Source organism: Emydura macquarii, unplaced genomic scaffold (assembly GCF_026122565.2).
Source record: "Emydura macquarii macquarii isolate MOO-44397 ecotype Brisbane River unplaced genomic scaffold, CSIRO-AGI_Emac_v2 contig_2897, whole genome shotgun sequence".
Lineage (NCBI taxonomy): Eukaryota > Metazoa > Chordata > Testudines > Chelidae > Emydura > Emydura macquarii.
Genome location: NW_027133034.1, coordinates 43,045,886 through 43,058,083, shown reverse-complemented (window position 1 = coordinate 43,058,083; position 12,198 = coordinate 43,045,886). Strand labels below are relative to the sequence as shown.

At 38.6% G+C, this 12,198-nt stretch overlaps 1 protein-coding gene across 1 annotated transcript in view; it reads right to left on the bottom strand.

The window, feature by feature from the left end:
- EDIL3 (EGF like repeats and discoidin domains 3) overlaps positions 1-12,198 on the bottom strand; it is a 378,557-nt gene that overhangs the window by 336,011 nt on the left and 30,348 nt on the right. The window lies entirely within an intron of this gene.

Below are 12,198 nucleotides of genomic sequence, written 5' to 3'. Positions count from 1 at the left end.
CATGGATGTTTTATTACAGTAGATCCTGGAAAGTTCTAACTGTGTAAGAGCATGAAACATGTTTAACACAGAGAAAGCCACACAGAGGTCACGAAGACATTCCTGCACCTCTTGTGTGACACAGAGTAGCGCTCTGCAGCAGCTTCCGTACTGCAGTGGGATAGAGATGCTGGAGTAGATTTGGGATGCGACTGGATAGATCCAGAACTGTGAAGAGGTCCTAAGGCAGGGAAGCCTCACTCCGAACAATTTAGGAGGTGTGAGACTGGAGATGGCAGTTCCCGGGTATAGCTCCAAAGCACTTCTGCAAACCTGCCACTGTCACCATAAATAATGTGGCCCTTTCTGCTAGCAGCAGGAAGGCCCTGGAGGAACAATGAATGTTTGGGCAGGAGAGAGAAGACTCAAGAGTTAGACAAATTAGGGATAGAAAACCAGGATCCAAGGTGTGACCAAAGAAAAAGAAAAGATGAGGAAAAAAGAGAGAAAGGATAGTAGTAAAAGGAAGAAATGGAGTGGTTGGGATGGAAGAGAACCAAGTACTGAAGTGGTAGAAGAAACAACCATGTGATGGATGGAGAGGGAAAATGCTAGAAGATAAAGGATGAAAGAGATTTGGATTGAGAAAGAGGAAAACAGTGAAGGTTAAAATTGGGGAAGTATAGTCCTATGGTAATGAATGGAACTGGCAATCAGAGATCTACATTCTACCCCAGTCTGTGCCACTGATCTATTACATGGCCTTGAAAAATCACTTCCCTCCCTCTGTACATCTGTTTCCCCTTCTCTAGAATGAAAATAAGAATAATACTCTGCACCCTCTGATGACAAGGAAACGCTTTAAGTTCTTCAGATAGAAGAGCCACATAATTAATGCAAGAGTGGTATTACATGAGAGAGACAGACTGACTCAGAAAATGCCTGGTTGTTTCACTTGCTCACGTAGGGCTAGATCCATGCTCATTTAAGTCAATGGGAATCTTTCCATTTTATTAAACAGGATTTGGATCAGGATCATGTAAAGAGCTAGATATATCTTGACAGTTGTAATCTTGACCTGGAGACTGACACTCAAAGAGGACCCATCTCTGAAAGAAAGTCCAGATGAGCTGATATTTACTCTTCACTTTGCTGCTGCCTTCAGTCTGGAAAGATCTTCCTCTCACTGCTTCTTGTTCTGTCTTTTCAAAAAGAATAATGAGCATGCAGGTTCAACTGAGTTGCCCCCTTGAGGGGAAAATACAGAACAAAGAGACAGGTAGGAAAAAGGCAGGAAGGCAAAATGGCAGGCAGAGAGGCTCACGAAGGCAGTATTTAGTGAATTTATGGCAAATTGGTGCAGATGCACCAACTCAGCAAAAGGAAAATGATGAAAACATTTGCACGGCTGCATAATTAAGCTCCTGTTCATGTGGTATATTTTAATTGATTGTAAGTATCTTTTTTTCCTGAGTCAATATATATTTTTAATCTACCTAATCATTTCTACAATTTTTTGCTTAAAAATCAGTTGAAATGCATGAACAGGGTCCTAATTATGCAGCTATGCAAAGAGCGTCCTTGTTTCCTATTTTTGCTAAGTGTATATAGTCTCTAAAAAAGTTTACTTAAAACTCAATTAAAATCAATATGTCATATGTATGCAGAAAGCTTATATTAAGCACACAAAATGCTAAATTTCCAAACACAAATGACCAGAATAGGTGAAGCCTTACTACCAAAACACATTCACCGAAGTATGCCCAATGTCAAGTGGGGCTATTCGAACAGGAAGGCAAGCAGGATTTAGGCCATGTTTAGGAACAATCCTTATCTTAAGAGCCCAATACTGCAAATATTTGCTGTTGGGCATAGTGTTTAGCAAGATAAGTCCCACTGATTCTCTTCCAGAGACCATTCCTACCCCAAACATTCCCTCTCATTCCTCACCACCTTCCCCTCCCCACCCACCACATCCATTTCTCAAGGAAGAAAGTTCACCAGTAAATTAAAATATTAATGTCTAAAAAGCTTGGATGAAAGACACTCATCCCTCAACAAAGGACGAGTTTAAAGTCAATGTACCACTTTAGCCCCATATGAAGACTTCACACTGTTGACAACTCAAGATGTTTAACACAATTCTCAATATGTTGGGCATTTTTCTTAAAGCTCCAACTCCTGGAGTCAAGGGATTACATGAGAATCCCAGCTTTTGTTTCTAGCTACATGATTGTGGAAAAATGATCTCTGCATAGAGGTGACTTCCACACACTCTTTTACACGAGAATATTCAGGTATAGATCTCTCAATACCTGAAGCAATTATTTATCAAAATATTTTCAAGCAAATAAAATTGGAAAAGGTACAGAAAAGGGCAACTAAAAATGATTAAGGGTATGGCAAAGCTTCTTTATGAGGAGAGATTAATAAAACTGGGACTTTTCAGCTTGGATAAGAGACAACTAGGAGGGAGATATGATAAAGGTCTATAATATCATGACTGGTGTGGAAAAAGTAAATTAAGTAGTGTTATTTTCTCCTTCACAACACAAAATCTAGGGGTCACCAAATGAAATTAATAGGCAGGAGGTTTAAAATGAACAAAAGGAAGTATTTCTTCACAAAAGGCAGTCAACCTGTGCAACTTCTTGCCAGAGTATGGTGTGAAGGCCAAGACTATAACGGGGTTCAAAAAAGAACTAGATAAGTTCATGGAGGATAGGTCCATCAATGGCTTTTAGCCAGGATGGGCAGGGATTGCTGTTTGCCAGAGGCTGGGAATGGCTGAAGGGATGGATCACTTGATGATTACCTGTTCTATTCATTCCTTCTGAAGCACTTGGCATTGCCCACTGTCAGAAGACGGATACTGAGCTAGATGAGACCATTGGTCTGACCTAGTATGGCCTTTCTTATGTTCTTATAAAAACCAAATAACTATTATACCAAAGATTTTTCATGTGGAATCATTTAATTAAGATATAAAGCAAAGTTATAATATAAATTATGTATCCCTAGACATCAAACATAGTGCATCTAATGTGATATTTAAATACATTTCCTATCCAAAAATGAAATTGTGTAAAGGATAATAATCAATATTTTCCAAAATAATATATACACTTCAAACATGACTAAACATCTCACCTTCTAAAACCCACCCACTGATCTATCACAAAAATAAAATAGAAATCCAAAAAGCTACCAGATTAAATAGTTTAGTTTTAGGAAGGCACTAGCCTTTAAAAATGGACATGCATTCAAAATGGTACATGCAATTAAGATTTAACATTACCTACATCTGAAGATTTCTGTACACAGGTCCAATAATGACTAATCACCAGTTTTACAATGATAGCAAAGTAGTAAGCAAATAGGTGATTTCACATCAAATAAGACTGTCATATTACCTCAGAAATTTTACACTCTGACTGGGTTTATAGAGTGCAGAATGCTCGCAAGATGGGATAGGGAGTTCTGAAAACTGCTTTGCTATTCAATAACATGACAAGCTTCTCTGATTTAATGCAGCTGAAACAGTCTGGTGATCTCTATGACAGTCCCTCCCTCCTGCAGATTCACTACTGCTAAGCACTTGGTGAAGGGCAGCTTTAAAATTTTCCTCCCAGGATTCTATCCTAGTTTCACCCTTCTCATTTCATTCTTGATCTAAGGGTCTGAAGGAACAGAAACCCAATAAAAATTAGGAACAGGAACAGAAATTAGCAAACATAGACTATGAAGTTTCAGAGCTAGATGTGCCTTTAGGCACATCCCTGAGATTAGTTCTTGGAGACAATTTACACCTGGCTTTCCCCATTGCTCCACTGAATAGTAATTTGCTGCTGGCACATACTAGAAGTGAGGTTCCACTGGCTGGAGTGCTGGGAGGGAGGGGCAAAGCCAAGGCTCCACCTGCACCAGCCCATCTGCTCTGAAGTAGCACAATAGTCTGTGCTGGGATATAAAGGGATTTCATAATCCTCAGTGCTGGTATTTTTTTCTGTGTGGGTACAAAGCCACATTTGACAATGTGTATCAAACTCTGAAAGCAGGTAAAAAAGACTTACGTGTCTATTTTCACTGCTCCCCTTACCACAGTGCCACAACAGTTTCTCTCTCTCTCCCTGTTCTGAATTACTAATAATACAGCACAAAGTATCTACAGGTCTGACTGATTCCACAAAAACACTGCCACCTTCCCATCTGATCAGTTAATTGGACAAGCAAAGAAGAATTGTCAGAGAATGCTAAATAGGGGTATCCGAATATTTTTCTGACTATTATTATATAAAGCCAAGCCATAGTGGAGAGGTATAAAATGTCACCTGCAGTCTGTAGTGTATTTTCTCTGTTTACATCAAGTAGATTTTTATACATTTCTTTTTTTTTTTTTTTTTTTTTTTTTTTTTTTTGTGAATTCCACATAGAAGCTTGAAAATAGCACTTCTTTCCTTTGTATGCTTGTCCTTCCCCATTTGGCAACACTGATTTTTGTCTTGTCTTTTCATCGTACTGAATATTGAGAAGAGTGTGAATTTTAATCATCATGAAAGTGAAGAACTAATATTGAGGCATTGGTGTAAGTCAAGAATAGTCAGGGCAGATGTGCAAGCTTCCATGGAGAACTCTGCCAGCTATGTCAGACTTGACCTGCAACATATCTGCTATGCGAAAACTGCTCTCTTTGGAACAGATGGTACTAAGCATGTCAAGCTGTGTGGTAATTTTAAAATCATACGGTCCAGAATGAAACCACCAAAGATGTATACAATTCTTCTCTAAACCATATATTGAACCCCTTTTCCAGAGATGAAAGGCTAATTAATTCACTATGGGTCAAATTTACACATCTATATAAAAAACACCAGGGTAGTCCTCCTGTGGCCACAAAGGTCTGTGCACAGGAATTGTGGCCATAGTCCTTGAATGAAGACTGTTTGTGTGAGGGGTCTTAGAGAAAGAGAGTGGATATGTAATTTGTGACCCTTTCCTTCATTTGAATTGATCTTCCATTTTGGAGAGAGTGGGCACTCCTCTGCTGCAGGCAGAGATGTGGAGGAACCTACCCCGTGTAGCCCAAGTGGTGTGAAGAACTTTGGACAGGTGCTTCATATGATCCACCAAATAACATTTGGTGACTTTGCTAATAGTTCTGCATTGTCAGACCCCTCTGCTTTCCCAAGAAAGTCATCAACTGGGTGTTATGGGTAGTGCACATAACATACCAAGTGTTCACTGCATACACAGGGTATGCATATACCATGTGCATACACAGAGTATGTCTGCACTGCTGTGGCAGTAGGGATCGATCCCAGAAGTGCTCTCTGGTCAACACCATTAATCCATCTCCCTGGAAGGAGAAAAGTTGTGTCGAACAGAGGGCATCTCCTGTTGACGCTGTGCAGTGAAGATGCCGTGGTATGGCAACGTAAGTAATTTGATGGGAGATAAGCAAGCTACATTATATAGCTTGCGTGTCTCCTGTTGACCGCTGGCGGCAGTGTAGACCAACCCATAGAGTAATTAGATTAAAAAATGTTCTTGCTGGAAGGTTGCATTGTAACAACTACTTTATTTCTTAGAATTCAGGAGGATAAACACACAAAAACCAAAAATACAGAGAGGGAGAAAACAGACTACTCCTTAATGCAGTGAGGAACAGCTCATCCCACTGTACTTTACTTTAAGCCGGCTCTTTCCAGAATGACTCCATTCCCAGATGCTTTGCTACAGAGCCCCTTTGTTTGCAAGCAGGATCAGGAAACACCCCCCCTCTTAAAGTGATGGCTTGCAATTCCAACACAGTTCTCAATATGCCACACTGGGGTAACTGTGGCTCTTCACTGCAGTAGCCCCTACAGTACCTACAAGGGGAAAGTAGAGGAGCTAGGATAGCAGGTGGAACAGATAAATCAACTAGTTTTCATTGATTATACCAGCTAAAATTTGAAACATTTCAATACCTTAATTAACCTGACAGTTGACTTTTATGTGTTCAGAGCCAGAACCAGACAGAGCCCATTGCTAAGAATTGATGTAAAGAGCTGTGTAAAGGAAGCCATTTGCAATGAACAACAAAGGTTTTATTGCTATCCATGAGCAATGCTGCATATTCTTAAGCACCATCTTCTTGCACTTTATAAAAGAAAGAGATGTCTGTATATATGTAAATAGTTGATCAACAGATAGAGCGCTCCTATAACACAAAGACTTTGGATCAGGTCAATTGTACATATACACATTTAGATATGCTTAATTATTTTGCTTTTGACATCAACTTCTAATTTTACTGCCAAATTTAACAGCTCATGCAACCAACTGCTACATTATTCCTGAAATAAAGTAAAAAAACTGAATGTGGTCCTTCTAACAACTAGATACAGATGCATCTGAAGTGGATTAGCCTTTTTTTTTTTTTTTTTTTTTTTTTTTTTTTTTTTTTAAAGACGACCAAATATATTATTAGCATATATTTTGTTAGCTTCTCTTTTCCTATTGACTCACTCCTTCCTGGTCTAACACTTCTGTAATTCTGCTGTCCTAAGACTTCTGGGTTGTAATAGGTCCCAGATGAGATAGTGCCAGATCAATTAAAATCTTGCAATTTCAATGAAGAAAATCATTCCACCGTCATTCCATTTTAAAAAGACCATGTCATTCCCAAGTACAGAAAAACAGATTATCAAACTGAAAAATACCCTTCTGAAGTATAGCCAAAAATCCAGTTCCCATCTAAATAAAGTCAGGGGAATGCTGAAAATAAATTGTCTATGAATATTTACATTTTTAAACATATTCAAAATCTTGGGAGAAGACTTTTCTCCCCTTTTACTGGATCAAAGCTAGCCAGCTTTGGATATTTTTGGCAAGTGGTCAATACTACTAGTTTAGAATCACCAGTCACAATCTAATATTTTATTAATTGAAGTACATTAACGCTTGGGATGCTAAACCACTATAGTCATCATGAAATGGCACATCCTACTGGAAATCTACTAACCTTCCTTTCCCTGATATTGTCTGGCTGTAGTTACACATTTTCTATAATGGGATAAAGGCAGTACCATTGTTTATTCAGGAAGAAATAATTTTCCTTTGAGCATAGTTATTTGAGAATTTCAAGTTCAATTTGCATTTAACAGCTGTACTATTATATCATTCAATGGTATTAAATTGCAATTTTTAATCTTATTCACCATATACACGTTAATTTTAAAAATGAAAAATGGATGCAGAAAATTACCTATTTTTTTGTAGAATAGAATCCTGTAATTAGTTTGATTTAGTTTCTTAACTTCATAATTACTGAAGTTTAAAAGTCAGAAAGGTGGCTTTAGAAAAGCATTTGTGCCACAACTGAAATCTATGGAGTGTCATTTAAAAAGATCTCTGCCTACAGGGGCCAGAGTCTGAAATCTGTGGGCTTTACAAAACAGAAACCGCCTCTGCAGCTACTGATCCACAAAACCATATGGATCTGGCTAACTATGCTGCTCCCAGTTCTAGGAGTGGGGGGAGAATTCCCTTTCAGTGGGAACCAGGCCATGCTGTTTAACCTACTCCTTCTCACTGAGAGTCACAGTGCAGTACTTCTCCTGATTGTTGGTTAACATTCATAGAATTGCTCATGACAAAGACAAAAACACTGAGCAGAACTCTAGGATCAGTGGCATTCATAATGCAGAACCTCCAGGAGCTCTACCAATGCTAAAGCAAAAACGGAAGGAAAAGTTCACCCAACTCTTCTATCTTCCCAGAAACAGAGTCACACACTTCTCCCATCCCAGCTTCATCCTATAGGAGTTAAGCCTCCCCAGCACCTAACAAAGAAGGCACTGCGCATGCATCCCAGCAGGGACACAGGTTCCCCCCCAAGAACACAAGCCTGTGAGGTGATGAGAACTAGACATGCAAATTGCTCTAAACTTCTCCTGAAGTCAATGGGATCGGAGGACATGCAAGTCAGTGGGGACTGAATTCATGGGGAATTTTTGCTTAAAAACTGATGGTGTGATGTAACCCCACTTTGTTTTGGTAAAACAAAATAACCCTATTCCCGACTCTACTCCACCCAGACCTGTTGGAGCAGTACAGGGATTTTACAGACCTAGAAATAGAATAACTTCCTTCCCCTCTGTAGGAGTTAAGGAGAGTAAGGGATAATTTTAGGTCTGCTTGAGGGGAGAGGTAGGGAGCTCACTTGCATAAGTCACATACATACTCTTGTATTACAGTGACAAAGCCCCTCCTCTCACTCAAACACCAGTCTCTCTATCACAGTAGGCAATCCTAGTTTACACAGTCATCTGAGATTTATGCCAGGGTCTGCACTGGACCTAGAATCAGGTTACATTCTTTCTGTCAATAACTCATTCAATGTTGTGCATCCTGTAGTAATTTATTGACTACCTTATAGTCAGCTCAAATACACAAACGAGTTCAGAGGTCAACACAGGAATGTGCTTTTCCACAATAAAACAGACTTCTAATTTAACAGTGTGCTAGCTCTTAAACCAAGAAGAGAGTCTTACTATCAAAGAGTGTTTCCAGTTCAAGAACATATTAGGAAAGCTGATAATAGACTTGAGCAAAATTGTAGCTTATTAATCAGATTCCTCTTATGCTAACTAGAATATGTACCTTTTTGAGAATGGCATATAAATGTATATCTTAGTACCTGATTTACAGCAAACTTCAATGCAACTTATGAAAAAAGTGAATGTGCAGGGTGGCATTAAAGAATACAGGGCCCATTGCTCAAGCAAGGAAACTCTCCAAGGTGCTGCAAAATATCTTCACACCTTGATGCTTCAAATAGCACAGGTGCAATAAGATATCACAGTCTTATCGCATTCCAGAGTGCTTGGGTGTTATTCGAAAATTGCCTGATATTTTAACAGCTATTCACCATATCGCCTCTTTCTTTTCTCGAGATTGCAAGTTGTGATGTGGCATATCACCACCTTGGATTGTAATTTTCAATGACCAATGATGTATATACACCTATAAAGTGTATTTTATAATTTGATATTGGAAGTGTGAAACATAATTACATCAACAATTATTTATTCAATAATTATTTTTATTTGTGTAACAACCAGAAACCATGTTTCTTTGTGCAAATTGAGCAAAGTATTGGTCATTATAGTCTATACACCACACTAACAAAAGGAGAGAGAGGAATGGAAGCCCCACACAATTATTTTATTAGCAGCAATTTTGCCATAAAAACTTAAATTTTCAGGATTCAGATCATCAGAATACCAACAACAGAATTTCAGCTAGTGTATATCATTACAGCTCCAATGATAACTGCTTACATCTGCTGAGCATCTAACAAAGGGGAAAGGGGGCTAGCCCAAATGCAGCAGCTGGCAGAAGAACTTTGATCTGCTCCTTCTGATTCTCAGACATCACTCTTCCAAGGAGATGAAATGTTCCAGTTCTTCTGTAGGCTACTCATTTCATTCAACCCTTTGTAAAATCTCTTCCAGCTGACTCTGCTTTGTATGGATTTATATTGCTGGAAACATTCCCTTAATACTGTTGGAATGTTACTTAAGAATCTTCTGTATCTGTTGTGCCAAGGTTTACCATGTACAATGGCCAGCATCAAAGGGATGCCAGTAACTAAGTACCAGCTTATGCATTGACTTTATGCAGATGTGTAGTGTGAATAAGGAGGTTCTAGAAATCCTCCCATCCTCATGCAGATGGAGAAGTGGAGCCATTAGCTCTGTCCCCGCTCCCCCCCCCCCCCCCAGCTGTCATATGAATGATCATAAGCTGCATCACAAAAAAAGGAAGGCAATCTAGGTCCAGGGGAATCCCTAGAAAATATTCTAGAATGCCCTTAAGATGATGCAGCTCTGCTGCCTCTAACTTGATATATAGTTTGATGCAGGTCCCATTAAAGTGAATGGAAAGACTCCCATTGTCTTTAATGGAACTGATAGGAAGAAATCTCTGCTGTTCAAATTAGCACTAATGGGTCTTGAAAACGATCTATCCTCAAGGTATTCTTGCACAACACATATGGTCCATGTTACAAAGTCTTTATACAGTTCTTGACTGTTCATTGCTATTTCAATAGATTTTCTTTTGTAACACCCCCAAAAATATGAAGAGAACAGTGTTTTGGTAATGTCAGCTTATATTGAAGCTTTATTATTAATTTATTTATACCTCTGAACATTGTTTGTCTTTAATGATAAACAGGACCAAGAGGTGGAAGTTTCTTACCTAAGAGATACCATTCAGCAGCTGAACAACCCCTTCAAGAAGCAAACAGACTGATGTATATTCCCTTGAGTGCTCAACTCCATCCTTCATTTGAGTGGTGTATCTGATTGTAGGGCTCGCTCACTTAACCCTTCTGTATATATATTAGTATTTTAAAATAATTGAGTATAGTTTTGATTGAAAGTCATTCAGAAAAGTTTGGATATATTGCCTTAATATACTCGCCATTCAGACAGAAAACACTTCCATAAAATATCAGAAAATGTGGACTGTGGAGAAAAATATGTGGCTGCTTATTCCCTCCCACATCACACAATTCTGTGAAATAAAGATTGTTTTCAAAGGCACAAAAAGTAGATAGGCCCCCAAAACAAAGACACTTATTAGGATTTTTGATTCTTGGCTGTCATTTGTGCCGCTGAAAGTCTTTCCATAAAGGACAGATGCAGAGTTTTTATTTGGTCTGAAATTTGGTAGAGATCGATTTTAAATTCTCCTCCATTTCACCATTTTGGGGGCATTTTTTTGTACCAGTTCATGAATTCTTGACTTTAAAGAAGTCTCGGAAGACATTCTGCTTCTTTTCCTGCTAATTAAGTAATTTTACCAAGTATAACAACAAAATGTCTCCAGGTTTTATTTATTTATTTTTAAACAGTACAGTTTTCTTGAGAAGAACCTTTGATCTTCACTTGACCTGAGTTAGCAGATTGATGTCTGGCAGGATCAAGATTTGCTGTCCATCACATCTTGCCTTAGAGATCCTCTTTTTAATCTGAAGGACAGTCTCCAAGTAGTACTGTTGCCTGATTTAGAACCTGGTGCCCACCCTGAATAGTCTGATACCCTGTATGCCCTTTCAATATATATTAAGGTCATCTAAAACATTCAGAAATATTGCCTGAGGTAGACAGTTTTCTCAAAAGTCAGTTCAATTAAGTCATCCACTACTCTGTTTCTGAAGGCCGATCTGCAAGCAATGATTTTCCAGCTATTCTGTTTTGCTAATCATTTTGTTTCCATAGATAAAATGTTCAAAAATTGATTTCCCTTCTCTCCTGTTTCTTATGATTAGTTTCTACTCTGATCTTCTTAGCAACTAAGGTTTTCTGCCTTTATTTGCTTTTGTTTAAGAGAAAGGCGTGAAATAGGACCTCAAATCTATACCGCCTGAATTTCACAGAAAATTTGGATTCAACCCCCTTATCTCCAAACCTACCCCTACTTCCTTGGTTCCACTTTGGCTACAGAATGGGAGGAGACCTGTTTTCAGGATCCATTTGGAACGGAGCTCAAAATGGTGGAAGTCTCATGAGAAAGATCACAACAATCCGGCACACTTGAATCTAAATCTGAACCTTAGCACTGTTTTATCCTTAAACCCAGACACCACAACTTAGTGTAAATCAATGCACTGATCCCCAGCTGGTGTAAACTGACTAGTTCCACAGAGCTACACCAGTTTACACCAGCTGAGGATCTGTCCGTAGTCTATATCCAAACACTGCATACTTGGTCTATCTTTACTTTCATTGTTTAAGGTTTTTGATGATAGAATCAAACTCCCCTTTTCGGGCTAGTGCATTCACGAGCCATATCTGTCCTCATGGGATTCTTTAGATCTATCCATATGTGACTATTCTGGGGGGAGGAGCAGGGAGGAAAGGGGAAAAAAAGGACTTTTTTATTCATGAGGACCACTCAGATATACTACCTTTTAGTTTTACTTGTTGGCATGGCTTTTCTCTTGCAGGTTGAGTAGTTTATTTCAACTCACTTTAGTTGTACTCCAATCTAGGAAAAATATGCTCTGATGGGGAAGCATTTTAGCTGGAAATATCATTGGTATTTTTTCATCATCATCATAAAAGTACACATGTAAAATATCACATCCTTAATTGGTGTAAGATTGGAGCTACACATTTACAATACAGGATGATTTGGTATTTTAGAACAGTGTTATAAACCATT